General features: G+C 38.4%; 1 protein-coding gene across 1 annotated transcript in view; it reads left to right on the top strand.

The window, feature by feature from the left end:
- The first annotated feature begins 2,025 nt into the window (after nt 1-2,025).
- The window catches only part of LOC145984141 (protein trapped in endoderm-1-like), a 137,911-nt gene continuing 119,609 nt past the window's right edge, over nt 2,026-20,327 (top strand). Inside the window, exon 1 of the mRNA XM_083117590.1 lies at nt 2,026-2,127. The gene's annotated coding sequence lies outside the window, so the exon portion shown is untranslated. The remainder of the gene's footprint in view (nt 2,128-20,327) is intronic.

The following is a 20,327-nucleotide window of genomic DNA, read 5'->3' as shown; positions in this document are numbered from 1 at the left end:
ATGCACAGATAAGCTAATCTGGACCTACAGTGTAAAGAGGGATCCGAACTACTGTGGAATGTGCATCATCCGGGTATTAAACCCTGGACTCTTTGATTAAAAGATGTCGACGTTACCACTTCGCCATTGGGGGTACAAATATGTGTACGTAATTAAATCATAAGACGTACTACATATATAAACGTACAGAGACTTAAAATTATTGTAATGATTTTGTAAACAAAGCTCTGTCCCGTTGGAAATCAAGTTGGTTCTAATTGAAGCCAGTATTGAGATAATGGGTGACGTACGCCTCACGAATACTTTCCGTAGAGCCTAACGAATTACAACACGGCGGCAGACGAGCAAACAAGACAACCGTCTCGAAAGATGCTGCGAAAGCATCTTTCGTGCTTCAAAAAGCTGTTCGAGCCAGTGTTGCCACAATCTGTAAGCACAATTTCCCTTTTCAAGGGGTAAAATTTCCCTTTTTCGCCCAATTTTTCCCTTCATCTAAAGAATTATTATTATTATTAATAATAATAATAATTAAATATTATCGTTGACGTATGTTCGTATGTATGTATAAAATGTTAATCAATTTAACTTTTAAATGCTACGACGCCAGGGCTACCGGGTTCGAATCCCGGCCTGGGTATGGCTGTTTGTGAGTGTCCATTCATAAATTTCATCATAACATTACTCATCCCCGTCTTTGCAATTAGCCAAAAGTGGCAGAAAAGCGAAATAAACCAAGTAAAATAAACCAAATCAATAAACAATAAAATCAATAACTTATAAATGTTTTTTTGGAAGATTTAGATTTTTTTCTAAACCAAGCTAAATTTTTTGTTTTGAGATGAAAGCTAAAACTTTGTTATAGTTGGCAACTGAAGATTTTCATCAGTAAAAAGCAAAACACACAAACAGAGATTGGATTTAGGGAGGCCAATGCCCCTTGTCTTCATCACACCATCAGAGGAAAATTAAAAATATTCTACACAAAATGCTGTTCTAGTAAGGCGCACATATGAAGAGTTTGTGTGGAAAATCACATATTTGCCTCCCCATAAAAATGTTAAGTTCGGCGCATGGATATACGCGTTTTATTAAAAAGATACATAGTACATACCTGAGCAAATATTCTATTCTGGTAAATTTCACATATTAGGTGGAAACTTCTAAAACACAGCAAGGTTTTTATTAAAATTTAATCCATTGTTGGTCACTTCTTGCCACTCTGCACGGAATTTTTAAACTTGTTTCCGCGGTGTTTTTTCATCTTCCGATAATTCTCCACGACGTTTTCTAATATATTCTGGAGTTGCAGATCGTTTCCTTTGCTTCCCTTGTTCTCGCGTCGTCGAAGACGGGCACAGCCTTCCACCAAACACTCGCACACGACGAATAACCCACCCAGTGTCCAATGAAGACGGAAGTAAAGATAGGTTTGCGACAAAGATAACTTTATGGTTTGCACGTGTAATGTTTGAGGCAAAATTCAGAGAACCGGGGAAAGCTTAAATAAACAACCCTCGGGCTCCCACTCCCATAAGGGTGAATGGCCAAAGACCTCCGGCCCCAAACGGTAGCCAGATGTGGGTCAACCCAAATTCCACCCTTCCTCTCAGAACAAAGTATACTACAAAATAAAAAAATAATAAGTTCTCATTTTCGAAACTGGAATCTGTTATAATGTTTAATATAATTAATGTTTAGTCTGTCTTAAAATTTCCCTGAATATTCGCTATTTTTCATCGAATTTCCCTTTTCCCTTTTCACTTAAAATTAGCTCCAAATTTCCCTTCAAAAAGGGAAATTTCCCTTCATGTGGCAACACTGGTTCGAGCGAGAGCGAGAGAGAGAGAGAGAAGACGAGAGAGATACTTCAACTTGTTTAATAATGAACTTCAATATCCGCCACGATTGGTCTGAAGTCTCGTCTCGAGTGCTGCCGAAGCCAATGGCGAGGCGGAAAAGAAGACTGGAACCAATGAGCACATCGCGGCAAGTTGCCGGCTGGTTGAAGCTCGTGCAGAAGGACATTGTGTGCGATCGTGGACGTCTGGAGTTTGCCGCTGGTCTCTGAATGCGGGCTGTGCTTCTGTGAGTGTGTTGAACGCGAGTGGTGTGCCCGGCTGAAACGCGGTGAGTAATGCATTATTATTTAGGATTTTTGTTATTTTATACTGTATTATATCTCTTAGTCTAATCGCGACGATGACAATGAGGATTGATGAAAAAGCACATGGGGCGTCGTCAACGAATCCCACCTTACCCCGGATTATTACCTAGGACCCCCAACGTTGTAGCATATCGCGCGAACCACTCCGCCACTTACGCTAGCCCGTAGATTTCGTGCTGTGATAACATATTGGGAATTTGTGGCCATATAGCATAATTTATAAGCTTTCATGACCCGTCTTTTTCGTGCAACGAAAGTCCATTTTACCTACACAGAGAGATTAATAAGGACTGGGCCTACAGTTTATAGCAACGCACACAGTATTCCTCTTCAAGTCTGTGCAGACTCCAGGGACCATGAGCAGGAATCCCTCTACTGAATATCGGCACTGCAAGACTATAGCGTAATTCCCACTGCGTTTGCATTTAGATGAACTGTAGATGTTTGTGTTCAAAAACATGTAGAGATTTTTGTTCTGTATTGTGTTGATTTAATATTGGTTTTACCTCTTTACTTTAATCAAGGTGAGTAATTAGATGACACAGAGTAAAGAACAACCACAATAGAGAACCAATACCCGGACTTGAACATAGAACCTTTGGAATGGAATTCTATGCGCCCTGAATAACATGATGAAAGCTGGAAAATTAAACTTTGCATCCTAATCTAATTAGCGGAAATGAAGAATGGAAGTAGCATTGAGTTTACCCTCCCTCTCTCAAGGGATTTTAAGCAGGCATCTAGGGACCTTCTTTTTTCCTTCTTTTTATTCGAAATACATCCTTTAATTTTGTCCACTTCGTTCTCTCTCTTTTTGTCCATTACATGATGTGTATTTGCCAACCTCCGTGACGGATAGGTTATTGCAGTGCGCTACGAAGCCAGGGGTCGAAGGTTCCAATCCTTGCGAAGGCATGTGTTTGCGTTTGTTTCTTCGCCATTTTCGTGATTTGCCATTCATTAATTGTTGCAATTAACCTAAAAATGTAAAAAACTTTAAATTATTATTTCTTTAAAAAAGGTGTAAACATATTTCTACAATTTAACAAATCGTGATGATGGAACAACTACATAATGCCGAAAGATTTCGAAAGAAAGATTGTGTGCTGCGTTCGGCGTCACACACGATAACCCTGAAATCACGAAGGTCGACATTGGAACTACAGGAAGGCCCAAAAAAAAAATATCATCTGCTTGACATAACGGTACTTTGAGGTTCAAGGCCTACGAAGAGCTTTTGATTGGGTGACTAGTGGTAAGCACATCGAATCCCGTCGTCGCTGTTACCTGGTTTTGTATGCTAAATTCCAATACTTATTCTTTTGAAGCAAGTCAACAAACGTCCTCGCGATGCTAGATGCAACATCTAAATGTTGGGGATAGAAACTGGGACCATTCACATCAAGAAGTAAACGCTGACCATTCGGCTATTCAGGAGCCCAAAATTAGTAATCTCCTCCCTGATTCTATTCACCTAAAAAAATCTCCATTCCCGGTGTACTTATATTCTACTTCGTCAACAATTATTGCTCATACCACGAGTTTGGGGGAGGGGGACATAGTGGTAACGTTGTCGCCTTTGAATCGACAGGGTTTCTATACCCGGTGGAGGCACATAGTGGTTGGGATCCCACTTTAAATTGCAGGTTCAGTCCAGATCAGCTTATCTGGGCATAAAGTGGACTCAAACAAACTCAGGCCCATTTGGGAGGGAGTGTAAGGTCATTTTTTTCTGGGTATAGGAGTAAATTTAGCTCTAAGATGTTGTATATGGCCCTTTTGTGAGCAAATTTGGAGGTGTTCGTGGTATGTTACGGGTGGGTGAATGAGTGACTGTTTCATACAAAAATGTGAACGTTAAATTGTTTGTTGACTTACCTTGCTTCATGTATTTGAAGTTTAATTGATTGATTGTTAAGGAACTGTAAATGATAGGAAAACGAAAAACTACAACTTCATTGTTGCCTAATGGATTGAAACTCAGAATTCTGGGTTTTTCAAGCCTTTACTACTGGATTTGAACTCAGAAACTTGAACAAGGAATCTACTAGGGAGAGCTTTAATGTAATGGTCGTAGTAAACCAAAACCCTTAAATATACATATAGTCTTCCTGATGGCGTTTTAATAAAGCTGTCGCCTTGTAATCTAGGAGTCTCTGGTTGGATACCCGGAAGAGGCAATTTGCACTTTGGTTCGGATCCCACTATAAACAGTAGGTCCAGTTTCAATTAGCCTGCTTGAGCATATTGACTTAAAACAAACTTTTCCAAACCTTATATACACGAATGTGTACAAAAATGAGACTCTGGATGAGTAGTAAATGAACTGGGTGAAAAGGCACGTCCCTTTAAGAACAAAAGAGAGAGAGAGGGGGGGAGGGAGGGAAAGAGAGAGGGATTCAGAAGGATTTGAGTTATTACGGTAGTTATTACGATGCAACCTGCACATTTTAAGAAAGACGCTTGTGCAAGTCATGCTTTGCAATGGCCTTGACAGCTATTATTACTCGCATTGCCCTGTCACTTCATATCCTTCATGGCCTATTACTGCAAGTGCTTGTATCGTTGCTGGTTCAACAATTCACCTTACATAGCTTTGCATTCTACATTTGTTTGATTTCTTTCACACATCAGTCATTAATTTTTAAAGCTAAATTTCTCTAGCACTTGTTCTTCTAACCTTTCAAATCACACACTGTTGTTGGACAGCTGAACAGAATTACTAGTCTTATAATTTCATTTTAGTAATCTGTTCCTCGGAGTGGATCGTAATTGGGTAACTTTATTGCAATTATGTTTAGTATATCGTGATAGTGGCTATGCCCCTATCTCCCTTAATCCAATGGTTCTAATACCAATGATCATATCTGTATGTTGGTATTAATTAAAGTCACGAACAAGTTGATTTCATTTCTTGCTCTTGGCTCATTAATAACTCCAATTAGAAATTAGGTAAAGAAATATGGTAGATGCACAAGAAATAATTACATTGTCTTTCTTTCTTCCTTTACTATTTCTCAGTGTCTTATATTACCTCTCCCTCCCTCATTATCTTTCTCTCTCCTTTCCCCATCTCTCCCTCTCACCCCAACTGTCGCTGAAAAATGAATGTTGGGTAGGGGCACCGGATCTGAAAGACAAACCGCTCTTATTTGAACATGGGAAGAAGAGAAATGTTGATAGCCGATTTACAGTGCTTGTCTTAAAAGTTTTAAGAACAGAAGTTTCAATTAAAGGATAAGATCATAAATGTGTGGGAAAACGAAAATACTTGTTTGGACGAAATCATCACGAATATACAGCATAGAGTCACGGACACGTATGGATTGTAACGATGCTATTGACTTTCAATAGAATCGTTAGAACCCAGAAGTGTAGGTGACTGCATATGCACACATACATAAATATTCGGATGCATATATACATGAGATTTCTGAACGAAGGACGTGTAAGATTAGGACAGCATGGTTCGATATAACCCACCCTCCACCCTCAAAGATAATCGTTGCAGGAAAGTTCTTAAACACTCTCGGTTGTTAGTTATACATGGGTCGATATGTTTTGTTTTACTACTTATTTCGTGACTAGGGGTGTAAGGGGGTGACCTTCCACGTAGTACACCCTGGACTGCATTTTGCAGACAAACGAGGCTCTGGCGACTGGCCCTATGGTTAGTATAATTCTGTGTGTTGTCCTGTTTTTTTGTTGTTGTTTTTTTTGTCCTTATGTGTGCTGAGTGCCCGTTTACAGCCTCGGCTTTTAACGGAAGTCAGAATATTTTTAAATTTTAGTTATGCAACGTTAGAGTTGTTATTTGTAACGATAAGGGGCTGGACCCCATATAATGTGACGGGTGCAAAATAACCTAAGTGCTGACGCACCAAGAATTTTGAAAGCAAATTCAAATTATTTCGTGACTACTATTTGAAAATCGTGAAAACAATGTCTAAGAATGATAATAAATTAAGTGAAGTAAGAGAACAGTGTTGGCTGTTCATTTGTTTGAAAATGAGAGAAATAAGTATGAAAATCTGGATTTAGATCTGATGTATGTACAGTCCCCAGCAATAAAAATGGGACACTTAGATCCTGAAATACTCGCTTCTCTGCATGGCGTTATGGCGATGACAGAATTTTGTATTGAAGATTTGATATTGAAATTCACATAGAGTCATAATGCCATGCAGGGAAACGAGTATTTCAGGATCTTAGTGTCCCACTTTTATTGCCGGTGATTGTACCGTCAAGGACACTTCTAAGTTTAACAAATCCATTGACTTTAAACAGAATCGTTACAATCCAGGAGTTTCCATATCGTGCTATCTACTGAACGAGGCAAAAATGATTTCTATATTTCTTTCTTTAAATTTGATCTTAGTGTGACTAATATGTCTTTCACATTTATCTTCCTTAATATGATGATCATGGCAAAAGTAACATAATTCGCCCTAGATTGACATTTGTGTTACAATTCGGGACATAAAAGTTCCTTCTGTGCGACGTGTGAATGCTCTCAGACAGAGGCTCTTGTAATGTTTGTCCAAGGACATCTGTCAGGCTTTAGAACAGCTGGCTGGCTACTCCTTCTGCGCTCAGTTAACCACACCAGGTTTCGAGAATGTAAGGTCATCTTGTGCAAGGCGATTCTGCTAGAGATACACTTAAGTACAAAATCCTCTGTTATATGCGGCGTAAGCTTCTGTTGGGACTTATTCTAAAATATATTTTCCTTTGGCAGACAAAAAAAGAAGGGGAGATTTATCATTTCATAGACGGCAAGGGTAAAAAATGTTCGGCTCAAATTGATTTCAGAAGATTCAATCCAAATACGTCAACACCCATAGTTTTGTCAAAGTGTGTCTCAAGTCCACTTTTTCTCAGATAGGCTAGACCTACAGTTTAAAGTAGGATTGATTAATTGATTTGGTATATTTTACTTCGCATTGCTGCAACTTTTTAGCTGATCGTGAAGATGACGATGACCGATTATATGGTAAAATTGATATAGAGACACTCACAAACAACACCCATGCCCAGGTCCGGATTCGAACCCAGACCCCCTGGCAGTTTAAAGAAGTATCCGAAGTAAAGTAACATGTCTCCACCGGAATTTGAACCCTAAACCACTCGATTACAAGGCGAAAGTCTTACCAGCACATCATCCGAAAGGCCCATGTAAAGTTTTGGACATATTATGTCATAATATGTTTAATATGTTTCATTTGAAGAAACTTAATTAGAATAATGGCATTAATCGGGCTCTAGTATGTATGTTTATCCTCGCACATTCGTTACTCCAAATTTAAATAATTACTTGGTTTCATTCTCGGAATGCGTTACTTTCCCATCAATAGATTAGAGTTAGGCGAAATGTTGTTATTAAAACTCCACTTACATACAGAATTTAATTGACAATATGATTGCAAACTTATGCTAGTTCCAGCTTATTGAAAAATTACAAGAAATATCTTGGGGAATGCAACGTCCTAAAGTAAGATTGGAAAAACCTTTCATAAATATGTACATGGGGAATTAATCAGTTACCTCCCCTTATATAACCTTTAATTTTGTTCGATTATTTCTGCCTACAACTTATGCATCGAGTATTTTAAGCATGATTCTAAAGTCGCGATTAGATTTTTTTGTTATGTAATTTTATCGATCTATTACATTATTGGATTTATCTCCCGCTCAATGAATAGTGTGCTGGGAGGGGGGAGGGGTATACCCTTTCCAAGGTCTTGTTGGTTGGTTGATTGGTTTGGTTTATTTTGCTTCGCTATTCTGTCACTTTTGGCTAATCGCGAATATGAGGATGAGTGATGATATGATTAAATTGATGAAGAGACACTCACAAAGATTGATTGATTGAGTTTGTGTTTTAAGTCCACTTTATACACAGTTACACTCACAAAGAACACCCATGCTCAGAACGGGATTCGAACCTGAGACACCTGGCGTCGGAGTACACTGTGCTAACCACTCTGCCACGGAGTTCGTTCCCACGGTCTTGTAAGCCAACAAATCTTTACATGGTGGTTGCTCGAGACCAACTAAGTCTTGAAAAATGGAAGAAACTATAGTTTCAATTCTGGAAAACTTGATATACTTGATATCGTACCCAGAACCCCTTGGTCTTTGTGATTGTCCCTTGATTCATTTCATCATATCATCACTCATCCTCATCATTGTGATTAGCCAAAAGTGATAGAAAAGCGACGCTAAAATAACAAGAATCAAATGAAATAAGTAAACTTTCAATTAGTTACATTTTCATCAAATCAGGAAAAGAAGCAATTATTATTTTCAAATACGAAGACGATGAGAGGATGACAGGTGGGCATAGCCCCTTCACAGTCTTGTTGATTGGTTGATTGATTTTTTTTTTTCAAATTTTGCTTCGCTTTCCTGCCACTTTTGACCAATCACGAAGATGAGGATGAGTAATGATGTGATGAAATTGATGAAGGGACATTCGCAAATAACACCCACGTATAGGGCAGGGCTCGAACCAAAACTGGTAGAAAAGCAAGGCCGAATAACAAACATAAAAGACGAAATATGCCTTTTCTTTGAAGACATACCTTTGGATACAAATTCTGCGTAAAAGAAATAATAACTATTATTTTCAAATACGCGTCCTTGGTCTTGTCCTTCGGTATTGGCGACTACATTTCCATTATTGGCATCCAGATATGCTGTATTGGCTGTCGTCTAGTACGTACTTAAGGATCAAAGTTCTTTTCCTAATGATAAAGTTCTGCTGTCTATTAGTAAACATTTCCGTCAGATAAATGTAAGTTAAATTATGCATGTACATAGAAAGGCCGCAAGCGTCATAGCATTTTACAAAAATGATAGGGAAAGAGAAGGGAAAGAAAAACAATTCCGCCGTTTTCAATTGCAAGTCTCATTCGCTAGGTTATTCATATGCCAGACGCATATTGGAAGTTTTTATTATCATACACTGAAAAGAACGAAAAAATTACTATCCTTCGTCGACCTTCAATGGAATGCTGCAAGGAATTTCGAGATCTTGTAACATCGTGACTGGAATAGTACCTTAAGCAATTGTCAGAGGGTGTACTGACCTGATCTTGACGTGATTCGTAATTGTTTCTTTTGTCTCGGAGATTTTCTTTGTGTGTTTTTACAGTTACTAGGAACATTAAGTGCTGAAAAGAATCATTTGTTGCTGTGATTAATCACCTCACTGTTGATCCCCATTATATGGGTGCCACCAGGATTCACATGGTCGAAACGTATAGCTTTGCAGGTCAGTAATGCGATTAGCTATGCGTTTGACTAACTGTTACACTAGGACAAGTTATGTTAAAATTAACTTTGTCAAAGTCATATTTGCAGGAGTAGCATTTTCTTTCGGATTGGACTCAACTTTCGAAGTGTATGGGAAAACTGTTAGAGAAAATAGAACTGAAATAACAATTTACAGTGTTTCTGACCCAATGTGTATCAATTGTGACTACTACATTCACGAAATGCTATTTTTGCCAAAATGCTAGGTCCTCCCCGATGGCGCAGTGGTAGCGTCTTCGCCTTGTAATCAAAGTGTCCGGGGTTCGATACCCGATGGAGGCACATAGTGGTTCGGATTCCACTTTAAACTATAGGTCCAGTCCCGATTAGCCTTACTGTGCATAAAGTGGGCTTAATACACCAAATCAATCAATCAATGTTATTGAAAACACCAAACTGATGAAACAGAACATTTACGATTTTAGTGCGGTGTTCTTCACAGAATAGGCGAATAAATATATATTAAATGGTTAGAAACGTTAAAATTCGCGTGAAATGCTGAATTTTCATTATTTTGCAACTAGTTTGCATGCAAATTGTGTTTAGCGTGTCTTCTTGTCCACTTATAATCAATTTCGGGCAACAATTAACGTTTTTCTGTGTTATCGCGATTGGTTTGGTTTGATTTGGTGTTTTAAGTCCACTGTATGCACAGTAAGGCTAATCGGGACTGGACCTACAGTTTAAAGTGGGATCCGAACCACTTGTGCCTCCACCGGGTATCGAACCCGGGACCCCTTGATTACAAGGCAATGACGCTACCACTGCGCCATGGGGGAGGCCCCTTATCGCGATTGCGAACAAATAAGATCCCTACCTATGCGACATACTACGCAAAGTGTGGTATACTACACACAAGAGGCATGTGGCATAGTGATAACGTCGTTGCCTTGTAATCAAGGGGTCCCGGTGGAGTCGCATGTTGTTCAGACCCCATTTTAAGCTGTGATCAGTTACGATTAGCCTTCCTTTGCATGAAGTGAACTTAAATAAATATTTTTTTTTTTTAAAAAAAAGCTCAAAAACAAATTTTAACCTCCTCATGAGCAAGAGCAGCAAATCGGTTAAAACATACTTTTTGGTTTATTGATTTATTTTAGTTATTGCTATCGTTTTTGTATATAGCACGTAGTAGAGACGCAAATTCCAACGTTCTCTTATGGCACTCGAGGCGAGGATGCGTTTAAGACAGTTGTTGGGAAAGAAGGAAGCCTGGAAGGAAAGAAGTTGTTACAGGAACCTTTAGCTGGAAGAGTTCCAATAGTTAATCTGTTATCATCCCGACGTTGTTAGTTCGCTATGTAGCGTAATTTGTGTTGCCAGCTTAGGACCTTCAAGCTCGTGCCACATGGATGGATTTATTTATGTTTCTGGAAGGGGAAAAAACACACGGTTTATTTGTATTATAAACATTCAAGTTCACAACATTACTCGCGATGGACTTCCCGTTGTAAGAAAAAATAGTTGTTTTAGGTCATGGAGGGTCTTGTAGCGGAGTTTTTTATCATAGCGCGTTATAACCCCAGATTGAGGTTCTAATCATGTTTAACGCGAAGATGTATGTTTGTCCTACCATCTGTTTTATCAGTAAATCTCCATCGTTGTGATTAATCTGGAGAGGTAAAAAGTGAAATGCAATAGGAACAGAGAGAGAGAGAGAGAGAGAGAGAGAGAGAGAGAGAGAGAGAGAGAGAGAGAGAGAGAGTTAAATCCAAATCTCCTCGATTAAAGTCTGGCGTTTCTTGCGTCATATTGGTTTCAAAGTAGCATTCAGGCCCTCCCTGATAACGTAGTGGTAACGCCATCAGTCGCCTTGTAATTAATGGGTCCCGGATTCGGTACCTCGTGAAGCCCCATTTGCACAGTGGTTCGAATCCCACTTTCAGTTGTATGTTCAGTCTTGATTAGCTTGTATGTGCATAAAATGTATGTAAAAAAATCAAAGAAAAGTGCCATTCAACGAAAAATTAGTCAATATTCCAGATTATTTGGGGAGGGTGGGAGGCACTGTACATGGTATCCGAGAAACATCTCGCCCAATTTGGCAGAATGCTCTACTGTCAGAAACGTGGGGAAATTTACTGTCAACATGAATCAGAAATTAAATCATTTTCGAGTAGCAGTTGTGGGAAAACGTTTCTATTGTAAATCATGAGCAATATAGGAAACACCAGTTGATAGGAAAATAGAAAATCCAAAACATATCGTGTAAGGGAGCTGAATGGGCAGAAGAACCGTTAATACCAAAGGATGATAGTGGGGATTAATTTCCAAGGAGAATCTCAATGCACTTTCCATCACATATTCCTTAAGAATTCGTGTTCCGATACATTTCAGCTGCCAAGCTACCCGAAAATAAGCTGAATACGCTGTAAGCAAGAATAAAACTGGAAGGTAGAAAAAATAAGGTAGTTGGCTGGTGCGATATTTCAGTCAGACAGGTAAAGATGATCTCTGTCTCCTTTCAGATCTTGTGATATCTTTCCTCCTCATGGTGCAAGCTTCCAATTATGAGGCTTGGTTCGTCTCATGTTACATTGGTATTTTTAACCACCACATCTCCCCGCTGTTATCATGCCAATTTTTCATGCAGATGGTTTACTTTACCCTCTTTCTTCCTTTGACTTGTTTTTCACCCTTTCATTACTTTACTTCATTTTTCTTTGTTGTTCTGTCTTGGTTTCGCATTGCATTGTGTGGTGGAAGAGAAGAATCAGAATCACATGTGCCAGACGACATGAGCTTTGTCAGGTTAGATTAGATTTTCCTTCTAATGATTCGGGCTGCTAAAGTTTCAGCCAACAAGAAATATTGTTTTATCAGAAGGAATTGGAAGCATGGATACGCTACAATTCTCTTTCCCTGCATGGATGTCTGATACTTAACTTAATTCATTGCACACTCTGCTGCATCTATTATATCTAGTCCCTAAAATGCAGATATTGATTTAGGAACATATTCCAAATAAGACCCTGCTCCTAATACCCCCTCCCGTTCTCATGTTATTGTTTGAATAATCCAGAAAGTTTCCGGTAATCTGTTAGCTCCTTACCTTTGGAAGGCCGGACAGTAGCAATGTCCAGCGTGTGTCGCACATGAGCCAGTGTATGTATCTAAATACAACGAGGAACAAAATGTGGAACCTTACTAAATTGTCAATTTTTGTGTTTCAAGCAGTATTTCTTTTAAACTTCTTCTTTAAAAATTACATACTAACGATGATCTGGCAACCGTATAATTATGTGAGTCGTTCAGTCTTTCTCTACTCATGATGATGTTTCATTCTTCTGAGACATTTTATAGATGAGATTTTCACATAGCTACCTACTACAGAATGAATTATGTCTAGCCCTAAGATTTAGAATATCCTCAGTGAGATGTGCAAAATGCAAGATCAACATGCCGTCTCCGTGGCCGAGTGGTTAGAATATTCGCGCTAAGATGCCGGGTTTGAATCCCAACCTGGGAATGGGTGTTTTTTGTGAGTGTCTCTTCATCAGTTTCATCATATTATCATCCATCCTCATCGTTGCGATTAGCCAAAAGTAGCAGAAAAGCGAAGTAAAACAAACCAAATCAATCAATCAATTAAAGCAAGATTAATATGGCAGTTGATATACAGGATAATGTAATGGAGATTAATTTCTAACCCTCTAAAAATGTTAATCCACTTTGAGTGGTCGACTCACGATCTCGCCACCCAAGGCTATTGGTTCGAGCACCGGGCATGGCATGGGTATTTCATTGATTTTCCACATTGATTTCTACCCCTGTGTGGGTTAATCGCAACGATGAGAATGAAATGACAGAGGAAAATTGCTATCTATTCATATATAAGTTTCCTGTAGATTGACTGCCTTTCTACATATTCTTTTTCATTATAACCCAGGTTATTTTTATTTCGATTTTTCTTTATTATTACATCAAATTCATAGTGAAAGCATAATTTGAAGGCTTGCTAAGCAAAATGGAATTAAACACTAATTACATGAACAGAGGTTAATCAGAATCAGCCCACTAAGAATTGAACACGAAGCTTCTTGATAATTAGACAAACGTTTTTAAAAAAAATCCTGCTAATGTCAGAATTAATCTGTAGGGTCAATACTGTTTGAAAAATCTGGATTTTATTATGTATGTTTATCTATGACACAAATTGACTTGCTTGTAAAGTTCTTGTTGTTGTTATCTGGTTGCTTTTTAACGTTGTTCTTCTACCTTAGCAAAAGGCTAATATGAGGACGAATTATGAAAAGAACAACCGTAATGGAACTTTCATGTCTTGGTAGGAACTATAAGCAAAGAAGTTCAGAGTCGAAATCTGATTTGAACACTCAACGATCTCGACCAGAGTCAACTTTTGTCATTGCATTTCAGTAAACTGAGAAGGGGATATCTGCATTAGAGCAAGAGACTGTGTGCTCGAGTTGCTACCTAGTTTTCTCTTACCACAACGAATAATGAACATTGTTTAATGACACTGACTTTCTTCATTCCGATCCGCCCCAGTGCGCTAGATACGATCAACTAGAGCGCTATCAGATGATGGGAGCGTTTACCCATAGCCGTCCACACTGGTCGCTAGAGATACGTTTCAAAGTGACAGTTGAACTTCATAACTCGTCTCTTTAGAGCGCTTTATACAGCTGCCTCTGAGTTTCTAAATCGTGACAATTATACAAGAATTGCGTTACCTCATTTTCCTCTCGGGTGCATGCTTTACATCGCCGATATACATATTTCCATGTATATTTTCTTTCGCATCTTCTAGACTTCCGTATTGTCTCGTAACAGATTCTGCGTGTCTCCACTGCTTGTATTCAAGTATTAGTTTGTTACCCGCAAATGCCTGTGCGTGAAGTAGATTTTCTGAGACGTTTTTCCCAAGTTTAATGGCGAATTACAGAAATAAACTCTCACTGACCAACAAATATGAATGTAATCGTGCCTGTCAATTATATATACACGTATCTCAGGAAATACTAAAACTGTAAAGATAAAAGTGATATGGCCGGAAATTTTGTAAGAGGGGGTAAAGAATTATTTTTTAGTTTTCGATGCTATATTTTACCATCTACATAGGTAACTTTAAAAACTAAAAAAAAGTACTGTGTGTGGAGAATGTAATAAGTAAGTAATTAATGTAGCATTGACAAAGCTAATTATAAAGGCGACGTTAGATAACTCGGGACTGGATGAGTACTAGTTTCAAGTGGTATCAGAAGAACCGAAATGTGCCCCGCGGAGAATCAAGCCTTCGAGTCGTTGATTAAATACAATATGGACATATGCCGAGAGTTGCCTCAGAAAGAATGAGTGCCTAAATGAATCTCAGTGGACCTCAAGAAAGTTTGTACCCACCGAATAACATGGTAATGCAGGGTGATTATAAAGTCACTATGCATTTCTGCATATACAGGATTTATTGCACAAAATACTATATGTACTGAAACATACATCACAGTAGGACATAAAATCAGTATAACTCAATGTGGCTGGCTACCCCTCAACTCTAGGCACAGATACCAGTGATCCACCACAGCCCAAAACACTTTCTCCAACATAGCTGGTGTAATCTCAGCAAATGTGGCTGTAATGCGTTGATTCAACTGAGCAACGCTGTGGATCTACACCACTTACACATTAGACTTGAGAAATCCCCAGACGAAACAGTCTAACGGCTGTTCTCTCTTCTACGGTTAGCATTGCTTCACATAACATGCAAAAGAAATGCATTTTGTCACGATATCACTAAAATGTATAGAGACTTTATAATCACCCTGTACATGAAAGGCAAAAATGTTGTCAGATTTTTGATCAGATGGACACAAGCGTGGGCGAAATATTATCAAGCAAGCTCTCCTTTCGTGGACATGGCTGCTGAGCATGCTGTAATTTAATTGCGATCATTGTTCACATGCACACACACAGAGACAGACAATAATCATTTAACCAAGTATTAAAAAGTTGTCAGAATATCTGAAAACGTATCATGTACAGTCACCGGCAATAAAAATGGGACACATAGATCCTGAAATATTCGCTCCCCTGCAAGGTGTTATGTGTGTTGCGTAACTCTACGGCGGTGGTAGAAGTAGGCATTGAAAATTTACTATTAAAATCCACTTTTCGCCGCACAGTTAGGCAACACACATAACGCTTTGCAGGGAAGCTAGTATTTTAGGATCTAGGTCCCATTTTTATTGCCGGTGAATGTACGTTATCAGGGTTGAGAAGGGTGTGCTTAGACTATTTTATGGTGGGCTCCTCCGGTGGCGATAAAGTGAGTAAAATAGCAGTTTACGCGCGGTGAAGAATCAGATTGATTGTTTCTTTTTTCTTGGAAGAAATTGTTTTTTATGTGATATGATGTAGAATATTAAAAATATGAATTTTTCGATTAATGAGTTAATTAATATATGAAGGTGAATGATGGATATATTGATAAATCAGACACAGTTACTAGAGATAGATAAAATTTTAAATAAATAAAATATTTAAAATATCCGAGAAACTAAAACAAGAGATTGTGGATCCAAAACTGTACGGGGTCGCTTTCTTAAAGCGGTATATGCCTCAAATAAGAACTTCGGTCCAATACATGCTTGGTTGCAAGAGAAAACATCTGGTGCCCTAACAGCAGATCCGACCCATATTAATTATTAACAATATCTGTGTGTAAGTGAGACTTTGTACAAAAACGTTAACGGATCCGAGAAGATGTATTCAATTGCAAACACTTGAGGTGAAGCGTCACAATCTTTTCTTTTTTTCCCCTCCATCGTTTTTCTGAAGACGTCATCCTCTCTGTCTGTAGCGTCACGCACTTGTCGGAATCGCTCGAGCGGATCGGGCGTAGGCATCAACCACGAAACGCTAACGTGACGAACTCTTAAGTGGTTGGAGTTATTTCCGAGGAGTCTTTCTGATTCAAGGATGCAGCTATCAAAGCCCGAAAGAGGTTCGAGAGTTGTGGTGTACGTACGCCATTCGCGTTTTCCCGGCAGTGTTGATCACCTTGCAGGTTGCAGAGATACAAAAATAACGATGCGAAGGTGGGTCTCCGGTTGAGATCTCTGCTTATTTACTGCTCCATTAAGTCCCTGTCTTCGATGTTGCAGGCGAAATTACAAAGGAGAAGAAATGCTTTTATTTCCCTTAATGATAAATGGCCTACGCGCTTTTGTTTCTTTTTCTTCTTCAAAGAGAAGAAGCTGGGATGGAGAGAGCAAATACCGAACTATCTGAAGGCACAAAGGACCTCCCAGACTAGGCATTGTAAAGTCAGAGTAAAACGGTCTAGTACTTTATCTTTCTTCCTCTCTTTCTATTCCCTTTCTGTGCGTCGTTTTTCTACCTCTTGGGTTAATTGCGACGATGAGAATGAAAGATGAATTGATTATGGGACAAACACAGTGATGCACGCGTGCCTTGCCTATGATTCGAATCTGAAGCTTCTAACTTTCTAGAGCGTACCCCTGACCCCTTCGCTACAGGGGCCGACTGTCAGTTTTATTTTTTGTTTGTTTTCTTTCAAAACAAAGAGATCGTGCTCAATCAGCACCCTTACAAAGACCTAACGAAAATTACATTACAAGTAACGTGTAGCCATGATGGAAAGTGTAACTGTGGGTTCACATCTTTGCTGCTGAACTACAACATTGTACAAAAACTTACCACATCAATTTGTAAATCAAACTACACAAATTCCATAGAATCCGATACCTTTAGCTCTTTCATTTTTGCTAATCAACTATGAGGCTAGAGTTTAATTTGATGTAGTGGTTCAATGCAAGGTGCAATACCAAATATCAATGCATGAGCTGAAAATGTATTTTAGGTGACAGGTCTCGGTACAGGACATCGTAACTTAGTTTTTCCTTGGTATTACTAATTGCTTGGATGGTACTTTCAATGGAGTATTTTCTATAATATATTCTTGCTCCCTTTGCTCTCAACCTGTCCTCTCTTCTCCCATCGCAGTTAACATAACGATACAAAAAATTACGTCAAATAAGTTAAGATTATTAATTATTATTTTGTAATAATAATAGCAATAATAACAATAACGATGTTGATATTGGTGATTGCAAAATTTGTTCAGCAAAATGGCTAAAGCATATATGACTGCTTTGTGTTGACTCCCAACACATCTTTCCAAAGTCTGATGCTTATCAAAGAAGTTCTTCATTGTCCTCATGGTGCTGGTTATTACAGTTTATTCCACCTCAATATACTTCAACAGATTTTACATTCCTACTGCTGGTAATTTCATTAGTTACCCTTTCAATCAAGAATGAAATCCAATTTAAAGCAACTGTAGGAAACAGTTTACTACTCAATTAAAGTCGTTTCGGGTAACACGCTTCCCGATTTGCATATATCAGGAAACTGCCCAAGGCAAGTGAGCAACTCCAGTTGTTATAGATGCAATCTAAAACAAGTATTAGCCCCATTAGTAAGTCTAGAAGAGTTTTTGTAACATAGCCATCATGTACAATTATTTTCACTGGTAACCATCTAGTTTTCCTTGACGTTATAAGTTAGGATGTGGGCTCTAATTTGTATTCTGCATGCTTGACTCTTATACAAACGTCTTTTATACATTCTGGACGATAGGAACATATTCTTACAGTAGATTATATAACATAGTCACAACATGAGAACTCTTGGCGGAATCTGAGGTGTTCAACAAACTAGGTGTTGGCTTCTAAACAGGGTGTGGTGGTCATTGCGTGGGGTCTGAAGGTAATTTTTCCAGAATCGGACACTCCAAGAGAAGAAGAACTTTTCGTCTATCATTCTTGGAAATCATATCTCATCCCAAATCTTTGTATCTGTTTGTTTCGGATCACAAAACCTAAAGAAAGGAGAAAAGCTCATCTTAATTGCAGATGATGATAGATTCCGAACATGGACAAAAACAAATAATGACTGATAATTATATAAATAACAACAGAGTGATGGAGTGATTCTTCATATCTGTGTGTGTAATTTGGCTCGTTTGTCTCTTTTATTTACCGAAGGGCGTTTTCTTTTGTTGGCTCTACCGGATGCATGTCGTCAGCAAAGCATATAAGGAGAGAGGAGCAATTTACTTGGTTCCTTCATTGAGTAAGAAACATGAAAAATTACGTAAAGAAAAGCTTTCTTACTTGCAGCCTGTTGAATACCTTGCAGCTCGCCCTAAAAGTATTGTGAATGAATCCTTATATATAATTAGGGCTTTCGGTTTATTTACAAATGTTTCTATTCTATTCACAGTTCACAATAAGAATTAAATCAGTGTAACAAATGCACGATATGAGAGATCCTATTGGGTAAGTCTGATTGTTACGTAGGAATTTTTCACATTAGAATGTAGTGCGTATGATGGGGCTACACCATTTTTGTAGGTTAATGTAGTTATATACAATGAACGAGTTGAGCCCAGAATAAGCAGTAGGCGAACGATTACTTCACACAGCCCACATTCTTTTGTTTTTTATCAACGTCCTTGTCTGGGACAAGCCCTGAATTGAGAGGTTCGATCGAGATTCGAGGCAGGTACCTGGTACGCTTTATTTCTACATGGACCTTTTTTTTAAGAATGGTAAAGGTGAGCAAATTTCAAAATTTCCAGCCTGTTTTCCCATAGTATCGTTCTATTATATCAAAAGCCAGGGGTTTCAATGTTAATAGTGTTTCATCATAATAATTGTTACTCCCAACACGTATGTACGGACCTAGCAACCGGAACTTGGTGCGAATGCCCCCAGTATGAGTTCCAAATTTTTAGTACTAGCCCAGTGTTGTGTTGACAATTCTACCATTATTTTCAAGTCTCCTCGCAAGGCTGTTATGAAGTCGTTTACCGTTCTCCTAAATTACACAAATTCTTTACTGAAATTCAGAAGGTATTTGTGCAGGTCAATTTGAAATCTCCAAATTGTTATATTACAATACGATTTAAGTAAGAGCTTCTCGCCTCGTTCTATTCAAGACCTTTTCCCATTTCCGTTGATCCAATATGTTAATCGCTGACTACCTTGTAAAAGTATCCCTCTTGAAGCTAAATAACGAATAACTTCACAATCAACTGAAGACAAGAAAAAAAATATTCTCTCAAATTAATGGCATTGTTTTAAAAAGCTTTAGAAAGAAAATAAGCCAATGGGCAAGTTCCAACTGAGAAAAGTCTCGTATCAGAGTATGAATCTTCACAAAGCTTTCCTAAACATTGAAAGGGAAAAAAATGAAAACTTGTAGGGGAACAGTCTTTAAATAGCAGCAATACTTGGAATGCAACTGCTAAGAGTGAACAAACAAATTAGACTAATTTTACCCTAAAGCAGGCTTAACCAAAGGTTTTCCCCTTCTTCTTAACAACTTGATTGTATGCATATATACGTACACCTGTCTTTTCTTTCCACGGCACGCTGTCAGATGGTGCATAAGGCGTTGCTTCATGAGGTATTCGAAATGCTTCTCTTTTGTTTCTCTTTGTACGCCCAAGAGTACAAAAAAGGCAATGTGGAAGGCGAAAAGGAAGAGAGGAATGAAAATTAACGAAAATGCATGCGAGAAAGTCCAGAAGAATTTAAAATGAGGACTTGGAATAAACGAGTTAGGTGAATCAGTAACGTCTAATTTAATACGAGCATTCTTTAAACGTGCCTTCCAGCGGTACTTGTGATGTAAATCCTCAGTTGTTAGTGAGAATACATAACCGAGCCTTTGTTCCATGAGGATTACCATCAGGGTCTCCGAAATCTCGTTTCCAAATAAATGTACTAACTTCCAGTTTAAATTTAAATTCTATTCTATACCTGCCTGGTTAATTACACGTTAAAAATAATCCGAAATA

Source organism: Lepisma saccharinum, chromosome 2 (assembly GCF_977018435.1).
Source record: "Lepisma saccharinum chromosome 2, izLepSacc3.1, whole genome shotgun sequence".
NCBI lineage: Eukaryota > Metazoa > Arthropoda > Insecta > Zygentoma > Lepismatidae > Lepisma > Lepisma saccharinum.
This window is presented reverse-complemented; position numbering and strand designations above follow the sequence as displayed.